Genomic DNA, 9,722 nt, shown 5'->3' on the forward strand with positions numbered 1-9,722 from the left:
AGAGAAAATCACCAACAGCGGCCGAGATCTACTGGAGTTTTTTCATTCTATACTGCGATTTCTGAAGGGTACTCTGTGAAAATACGAGTTTTGACGAGAAGGGATGGACATATAAGGTCAAAAGGCTTGAGGAATTGAACCTTAAGGTGAAGACTGCGGGTTCAGTAGCAGCAGAACCTGATCAGTATCAGTTGACTCCGATATACTTTGAAAATGAACTTGGGGATTTAGAGTCAGACGTGCTACCGGTGCACCATGGGGTACTTAATTTAAAAAAATAGAAAAAAAATCAGTGTTCCTGGATCTGTAATTGAGAACAACACCTGCACAAGAGCTGCGCAGGAAGAATAAAATGTGGTCTGTGAAGAAGAGACTCTCTTCGGAGAGCTGCGCTCTTCACAGGTGATTTTTTTTTTTGTGAAGCTGATTTGTCTCCTTTGGGAAATTCAACAGCACTGACAACCGTGACTTCGTGGCGCAACGGTAGCGCGCCTGACTCCAGATCAGAAGGCTGCGTGTTCAAATCATGTCGAGGTCAGCTGTTACTTTTTCAGGTTCTGCTGGTCCTGAACACGGAATTCACCCCATGCAGTTGAGTTCTATCTGTACACCACATAGATAATCAAAACAAAATAGAGCAGTACAGGACACGCAGTGTGGAGCTCACACAGGCTTACAGTCTCCAGCATTGGAGTGGAGGGGAAAAAAGAACTTTGTTTTTTTTTTTTAAGAGAAAAGGCACAGTTCACATCTGCTTAACATCACGTCCAACTTTAGAGACAGCTACATCAGCTAATGGAATCCCGGAAGTTTCAGATAACTTTTTTTAATACAGGTTCAAGCAAACCTGAAAGTTAATGAGTTTCCGGACACTTTTGTTTTATTAAAAAGTGTCTGAAGCCTGAAACTGTAATTTGAAAACAAAACCCGCTATTGGACATTAGCAGGTGCTTTTTGTAACGATTTGCTATTTCATGCTGGAAAACAAAGGAAACAGACCCAATGTTTGCTTTCAGGTGCGGTTCATTACATAATATACAGCTATTACTGAGGAGCTTGAATAAAATTTACACGAGCCAGGTAGAAGTCGAACCTACAATCTTATGATCCGAAATCAGACGCATTGCTTATTAAACCGCTGGCATTTCACATGACCTGAATTCCCCCATAGTGTGCTCAGCGCCGCTACTAGTAATACACCGCTCCGTCTAAAATTTCAAAGTGAGAAACATGTGTTTTCTTATTTTTTATGAGTTTTAAAATATAATCTCTTTAAATCAGACAAGGGGTTTATGTTTCGCACTGAAATTCTGACTGAGAATTCAAAGAAAGACTGTTTTCTTCCACAACACCGTATAATTATCACATCCACCAGACTCTCCAACCTCTCCAGATCTTGCTGGTCGAGCAATTGCTCGGATAAATTAGGTCACGTATCATGTTAAATCATTTCTTCTCAACACAACATTTCCTGGTGCACGTTTTGTCTATGAAAAAAAAACATTTTTCCGTTGCACGATTTCTCGTTTTTTATCAAAGCGTACAGAAATAAAAAAGAAGAAGAAATAGTGTTGCAAAAGAACTTTGTCGCCCTTGTTAGATGTCAAATGCATTGGACATGAAAAATGCCAGATAAAAGCCAGTTCTCTTCGTTTCTCAGTGTCGGGGCTGCTACTGTATGTAAAAGAGGCAATTTGCTCTGAGCGCAGGTTCAGCGCTTTCTGAACACAGATGTCTCAGAGCGGTGTGTCCAAGTGGCTGTAAAAGGTGATGGTGGTCCTGTCACCGTAGCCTAGTTGGTTAAAGTGCCTCTTTATTGAACAACAGAACTGTGGTTCAAATCCCAGCCATGTATTTCTTCCTATGTTGTAGTACAGAACGTACCATTTGGGGCACTCACAAAGGGCTTGATTTTGTTAAATGCATGTGTTCATTTCCTTTCAAAAACTTGTTTTTGATGAACTTCACACAGCTTGCAAAACATGAAATTCAGTTCTTGGTTATCAGTGCAGAAGAAATATTACCGGCTGGCAAAATAAACGGGAAGAGATTTTTTTTTAACCGAAAACTTGTGATTCGAGAAATGACCTTACCAGTCATTCTCTGTGGCGCAATCAGTTAGCGCGTACCGGGGTAAAGTTAGCTCGAAGTTCGAAAACGATTTTGGCACGCCTGTAGCGCTTTCACGAAACCTCTTAGAGTTGCGAGAATGCTTGTTTTGTGTATAAAATACATTGTGGATGCTTTCTCAGCCTTTACTTTTTCGATTTTATGACATTTTTTTGACCATGCACGAATATTCTTTTGTCCATATCTTCGCAATGGAAGCACAGAACGCCGTCAAACCAAATGCATTTTAAAGACCACGACTTGTGGATATTTCCACAGCCTTTACATCAAACTATCAGTGAGCTAATTATCTTTTTTTAAACCTCCGGTTTTTCATCGATGCGTAATTACGCACGAACTGGAACCCGGGGGACCGCTGTGTGCACACGTTCACAACGCGAGAAATACTGTTCAATACGGCTTCATGCGAAAAACCCGTATATGACCATAGGAAGCAGAACAGCGCAGTCTCCCATTACCCAGACTGTAAGCACGGGAATAAAGCTTTGTTTGATTTCTGAAACCCTTCCTTTATGCCCTGTTTTCATTCAGGTAAGGGTCAACTATATTCACAATACTACTGACAGCAGGAAGATTAAAATATTCTTTTCTCAGCAGCTTATTAAAAACAGCTCCCATGATGTTCAAACCGATTTTTTACACAGAACACTGACACAGCTTTGCATTCTGAATCTCTTTTTCTCATGCTTTTATTTAATATGGCACAATGCACTGGGATAGGGGTATTCTGTTCACAAACCAATAGCATTTAAACCACAGCACCCACAATGCTGCAAGAGTATTGCACACTAAGCAGGTCCTCTGACTTTTCCTAGCTTTGTTTTGGGTTGTGGAACCTTTATTTTTGTATGCTTTTTTGAAGATAACACTACAGGTTATACACTGGGACAGGTCGTCTTCACAGCTCAATAGCATTTCAAATACAACAGCCACACTGCTGAAACCAAGTGTTTTACACACCAAACAGGCCCCCTAACCTTATACAACCTGGCTGTGGCTGTGCCCCTTTCTTAATTTTTTTATGATTTTTTGAAGATAACACTACAGGTGATACACTGGGATAGGTGGGTCTTCTTCGTGGCTCAATAGCATTTCAAGTACAACAGCCACACTGTTGAAACCAAGTGTTTTACACACCAGATAGCCCCCCTAACCTTGTACAACCTTGCTGTGGCTGTGGCCCCTTTCTTTATTTTTTATGATTTTTTCAATATGGCACCATTAGACAGCCGGTACATGGGGATAGGGGGCTGCTATTCACGAGTCAATAGCTCTTCAAGCACAACAGCCACAGTGCTGCAACCAGGTGTTTTACACACCAGACAGCTCCCCTAACCTTATACAACCTTGCTGTGGCTGTGGCCCCTTTCTTTATTTTTTATGATTTTTTCAATATGGCACCATTAGACAGGCGGAACATGGGGATGGGCGGGTGGTATTCACGAGTCAATAGCTCTTCAAGCACAACAGCCACAGTGCTGCAACCAGGTGTTTTACACACCAGACAGCTTCCCTAAACTTATACAACCTTGCTTTGAGTTGTGGACCATTTCTTTATTTTTTAATTATTTTTTTACTGTGATCAAGTGTTGTGCTCACTAGGCAGGCCTCCTGACCTTTCACAGTCATGCTTTGTTGTGTGAAACTTTAATTCTCTTTTTAGGATTTTTTGAACATGGCAACTTCCACCGAGATGTGTAGGGGGTGTCACCGACACCGTTTTTTTCAATGTATTTTCAGTACATATTTGATCAAACTGAGAAACAGGAACGTATCCTAGCCCGAGCAGATAAATTATAACCTATAGTATTCATACCGGGAACTCAGATGCAGATAAGAGCTACAGCTATCACAACTAGTGTTTAAAATAGTAATAGCTCCTGTCTATTTACACTGTAATTTACACTAGCGTTTCCATAAACAATTTGCTTGTAAGAATGCTAAAAAATTAAATGGGTATTCTAAAAAAAAATATTCTGAATCTTTTCGCCATTAACAGTTTCACTGTGACTTTGCAGGCAACACGTCCATTATGAAAATCATCTTTCGAACGCGATCAATAACCGCACTGGAAAAAGAATATCGGGGAAAAAATCGCGAAAATCGGCTCTTCAGAAATTGGAAATATATTCCCGAGAGGAGTGCTTTTCTCGACGATTAACACTCTTTGCAGGAGTCACTTCTCCCAGCGAACATCTGCAGGTTTCCGTAATGTGCCTGCAAAGAGTGATTAATTCGAGACTGGCACATGTCCCGATTTTATTTAACAATGCTACAGTAGATACACATTTACTAATGCAGCCTTCATTACAATACAGTTTATTTATCGAAAGCCTGTTATGTAAAAAAGAGTGCAACAAAAATATATGGATTACAATCTTTCAAAGCTGAAGATGTTACTAAATTGACATTTTACGTATCCAGACGCTTTTTTTTATTATTATTTTTATTTTATTTTATTTTTTATAGACGCTTTTCAACCTCTGCTTTTAGAACTTTGCTGTGCTTTCTGAATCATTTTCAGTGTTATAAACTGGGTGTAGAGGGAGCGATCTCTTTGTAGAGCAGTTGATAGGCTGGAGCTGTTCAGACTACTCTCGTTATTTCTCAAATGCTTCAATCATTTTTCTTTCACACTAGGAAGCGAGTGTGTTTGGTTTTCATTTCACTGATTCTCATTGAAGATTTGGGAATTAACGACGAAAGAATCAGTTGCCTAGGAAAGAAGAAGCTCTGGTTCACAACGATCTTGAAGACACGTCCATGTAGAGCAGCGTGTGATGATTCGTACTATAAAAGACCAAGTGCTCAAAGTGACGTCTGCGTTAACCGTTTAGACTTTTCATCTTGGGCGCACTTTTCGAAAGCAAAGATAGAAAAGTTGTGTTGCATCACACTAAGACAGCTGTCAGCAGAGTGGCGCAGTGGAAGTGTGCTGAATATATGAATATCCATATCAAAGTATTTATGTTTATATATATTACAATTAAGGTACATATTTAAAATAGCAATGCACATTTGTATAATACTTATTTAATAATAATTGTCAAGGACCGTCAAGTTCTCCAACAAATCTGTGTTCTAATTTTAAAATATTTTTGCTAAGGATACAACGGGTGTATAAATGAATTCTCCCAACAGCCAGTTGAAGAAAAATTCCCCATGTGAAGATGGTTTTCTTGGACATTGACTTAGGTACTTAATTCTTTACTTGTAGTTCCACACAAGTAAAACACACATTTGCTGCGAAGTTCAAGAGGGTTTGGGAAGAAATCCCATCAATTTTTAGCGATGGTTATGTTACATCATAACAATCTGAAGCATGTCCCTGAGTGTGCTTGAACCACCAGCTCTTTGTTTAATAGCTGCACAGAGACACATTTTCACCATTCATACGTTTGCAGTTTAAGAAAATAAAATACTGGCATTTTCCTGCCAGCTGGCAGTACTTCTTCTGCACTGACGAAGAATAATCAAGAACTTTATTTCATCTTTCACAGGTTTTTATTTTCATTAAAGGGAGTGAATACTTGTATTAAGCTAAATCAAGACGATGGAGATGCACTGCCGTTGTTTTTCTGCACATTTAGTTAAAATGAGAAAAAATCACTGACATTTTTTTGCAGTATTTCTTCTGTCCTGATAAGCAAGATTTGTATTTTATCTTTCAGAAGTTGTATGAATGTCTTGAAGTTCAGAAACAACTTGTTCCAGAAAGGAAATGAACATTTGCTTCAAAGTAAATCAAGACGTATGTCTCTCTCACTGCGTGTGCTCTTATCTGTCCATCTCTCTCTCTCTTCTTCTCTCTGGCAGTCTGTGTAGAGTATCTAAAGGGGATGTAACACCACCTGGCAAAGAAGAAAAAATCTCTTAGGCAGAATAAAAAATCAATATTCTCTTCTCATTCGGATTCACAGTGTAGACTAACATTCAGACTGAAGCTCAACTCCATACTGCTCACTATCTTCACAATCCAGGACCAGAAAATATTCAGACAATCAGTGCTGCTTCATGAATAATATCAGAACAGCCTGGACTCAAGTCACATCTCCCCCTTTTCTCCTTCCTCACAGCCTCTTAGAGACAGAGAAGAGCTCCTGGTTCTCCTCTCTGTGAACTGGGCTCAGGGGTCACTGATCTGGCAGCTGTGGGCTCTGTTCCAGGTCAGAAGCAAGAAGTTTCTATGAACCCTTTCCAGGACTTCCAGCCCTTCGGTATTACTTTCTTTACTGTATGTCAGCCTCCCAAAATTTATAAATGTTTTATAACACACATGAGTGTGGAATTATCTTATTATTTATATATAGTATTTATGTAATAAACACCAGTAGTGACACTATGATCAGTATATTGATTATTTGTAGCCGATGGTCCGATGGTCTACAATAGTGACCATTTGACCAGTCTGTAGCTCTGAGCAGTGGGACTCAGATCACACAGAAGACCTGTCTGTGTGTGATTCCACACCAGCCCTGGGATTCAGTTACTCTCACAAATGTCTCACAGACTGTCTTATAAATTTACAATTAGATGAAGTCATGTAACAGTTTTACAGATAATTTAAATAATCAGACAGCAGTTTTGGCAGTGGATACATCTCCACATGGGGGAAAGGGACAGTAAAATAGTAAGGAAAATACAAAAGAAGAAACTGAAATATGTGCGCTCACTGTAAAGTACGAAGAGGTGGTCAGACAAGCAAAACAGCTTTGCGGATAATGCGATGCGACATTGTTTTGTGTCAATCAGCTCACGGATTCAGCTTCATGTGCCTTAAGCTGTGCATGCCTTCATGAAGACTCTCTTTAAGATGATTGCACCTTTCATTGTCAAATCGCCTTCTTTGCATACAAAAGTTGCACCAATACTAAGAGAAAGGATGAGGAATGGCTTTTATCAAGCGATTGCAGTGTTTGTTTGACTGAGGATCCTTGTGTGCTGAACTGGCCTCTGGAGAAGTGTAGTGCAGTAAAACAGAAGGTTTGTGTCACTCAAGATTGTTACAGAACAGAACAATACAATTACAATACTTTTGTGAGAGTAAATATTACTGGTGCATCACAGTTCTTATAATGGTGAAAACAGGAGCACCTTCTCTACATTTTTGACTGAAGTATTTAAACGGAAAGAAATACTATCACTATGCAATTCATAAATGCAATTGAGCTCCTCTAAATGTTCTAGTCTGATGAAACAATGTATAGAATTAGGTGACAATATCGGAATTCATTCAAATGCATAAGATTAATTTTCAGCAACAAAAAAAGTGCTCGGAAATATTTTACAAGAATGAAACCTTACATTCACCTAAATAAACATTCACCCTCTACATTACCAGAGAACAGTAGGACAGAAGGTTAGTGTCACTGGACACTGCGTCAGAGAGGCTGATCTCTTCTCCCTCATTATGCAGGCTTACCCACTCATGATGAACTGTCCTCCAGCGATACTCAGCTGCCATCATCGACTCAGACATGACGTTCATGTACATATTATACCTTAATATGGCACTGCGTTACAATGATTTGATCAAAACAACTGGTGAATAAATAATAATCAAATATTTTTTTCCTTTCTTTTAGTAGCTAAAGACCAAAAAAGAAGCATTTATTCTTTTCCTCTCCTACCAGCCCTTACAAGTCACCCAGTTTTTAGTTTAGAGCTGGATTAAAGCTCCAGTCTCTTTGAGGGTTGAGTTGGAATCCCACAGCTGCCAAATATCTCCAACTATCTCAGTGTTAAGAAGCAAAAAAACTCACATTTGCTGCAGAAGGAACAGGAGAATTCGTGCCATTCAGCCTTATAGCGTGATGTCATTTTCTCATTCTCGTTTTTAGATGCTTGTGATCGAATCTATGATCCTTATGAGTATGGTCACCCTCCATAAAGGTAGCACAGATACAACGTGCCACGTTTTCAGAGAATCGCATTAATTACAGGTCAGAAGAAGGCGACACAGTGTCCGCTAGGCAGTTCAGCGATTTCAATGGTGTTCTCTGTTGTTTAGGTCCAGAATGACACCCGTTACAACCAGGAAACACACAGTGTCAGGCATCAAAAAGACTTCCCAAAACCCTGATCCTCTCCTTGATCCGGTGATGGCATCCAGACATTTCCTGCAACACAGCCAGGATACGGTCTTCAACAACATGAGTGAAAAGCTAATTCCCAACCTTTGCAATCCTTTGCAAAGAAGGACCGCATGTGCTCAGTGTTAAATGCACTGTTCATTATTAATAATAATAATAATAATCTTTACATTATATAGCGCCTTTAAAGGTGGCTTTTCAAAGCACTTTACAGAATGACAACAATAAAGTTAAAAAAATACACAAGATAAGCAGGATGAGAATACACAGTTAGAGGAGACAATAGATGGTGGTATTAAATACAGTAGGAACAGAGGGGGTAAAGAATAGTTCATTAAAGGCTCTTCTAAAGAAGAGGGTTTTGAGTCTGGATTTGAAGGAGTTTAGAGAAGGTGACTCTCTGATATCCTTGGGGATAAAGATCCAGAGCTTTGGGGCAAAACAGGAGAAGGCCCTGTCACCCATAGAGTGTAGATGGACTGGGGGACAGATAGGAAAACACAATTAGAAGAGCGGAGGTTGTGAGGTGGGGAGTAGGGTGATAACCCAGACTGGTACTGAGGTGCCAAGCCATGGAGAGCCTTATAGGTGAGCTTGAGGATTTTGAAGTTGACAGGAAGCCAGTGCAAGGACTCCAGGACAGGAGTGATGTGATCACAGTCCAGTGCTTATTTCTTTCTTGTGGCTGCTGGTTCATTTTCAACTGTGGACTCTTAAGAAGTCCTGTATTTGACTTGATCAACACCAATCCCTAGAGGAATTTCGAAAGGTTCAATAAAAATGACACATGACTCTGGGGGGACTCGAACCCACAACCTTTGAATGACTTCATTCTATCAAGGCCTAGAAGTCCAACGCGCTCTCCATTGCGCCACAGAGCCAGCTGTGTGGAAAAGTGTTTGCCCCCTTCCTGATTTCTTATTTTTTTGCATGTTTGTCACACTGAAAGTTTCAGATCATCAAACAAATTGAAATATTAGACAAAGATAACACAAGTAAACACAAAATGCAGTTTTTAAATGAAGGTTTTTATTATTAAGGGAAAAAAAAATCCAAACCTACATGGCCCTGTGTGAAAAAGTGATTGAGATTTATCAGTCTGGAAAAGTTTATAAAGCCATTTCTAAAGACCAAAATTACCCCAAGAGCACAGTGACGACTCATCCAAGAGGTCACAAAAAACCCCACAACAACATCCAAAGAACTGCAGGCTTCACTTGCCTCAGTTAAGATCAGTGTTCATGACTCCACCATAAGAAAGAGACTGGGCAAAAATGGCCTGCATGGCAGAATTCCAAGACGAAAACCACTGATGAGCCAGAAAACATCTTGATGACCCCCAAGACTTTTGGGAAAATACTCTGTGGACTGACGAGACAAAAGTTGAACTTTTTGGAAGGTGTGTCCCATTACATCTGGCGTAAAAGTAACACAGCATTTCAGAAAAGGAACATCATACCAACAGTAAAATATGGTGGTGGTAGTGTGATGGTCTGGGGC

General features: G+C 39.8%; 2 non-coding genes across 2 annotated transcripts; one reads left to right on the forward strand and one right to left on the reverse strand.

Moving 5' to 3' along the window:
• Positions 1-466: 466 nt before the first annotated feature.
• trnaw-cca (transfer RNA tryptophan (anticodon CCA)) lies at positions 467-538 on the forward strand. The gene has a single exon. It is a non-coding gene; the product is annotated as a tRNA-Trp (tRNA).
• Positions 539-9,010: 8,472 nt separating this feature from the next.
• trnar-ucu (transfer RNA arginine (anticodon UCU)) lies at positions 9,011-9,103 on the reverse strand. The gene is made up of 2 exons: positions 9,067-9,103; positions 9,011-9,046 (listed from the first exon to the last, which is right to left on the reverse strand). It is a non-coding gene; the product is annotated as a tRNA-Arg (tRNA).
• Positions 9,104-9,722: the final 619 nt, after the last annotated feature.

Source organism: Lepisosteus oculatus, chromosome 14 (assembly GCF_040954835.1).
Source record: "Lepisosteus oculatus isolate fLepOcu1 chromosome 14, fLepOcu1.hap2, whole genome shotgun sequence".
Lineage (NCBI taxonomy): Eukaryota > Metazoa > Chordata > Actinopteri > Semionotiformes > Lepisosteidae > Lepisosteus > Lepisosteus oculatus.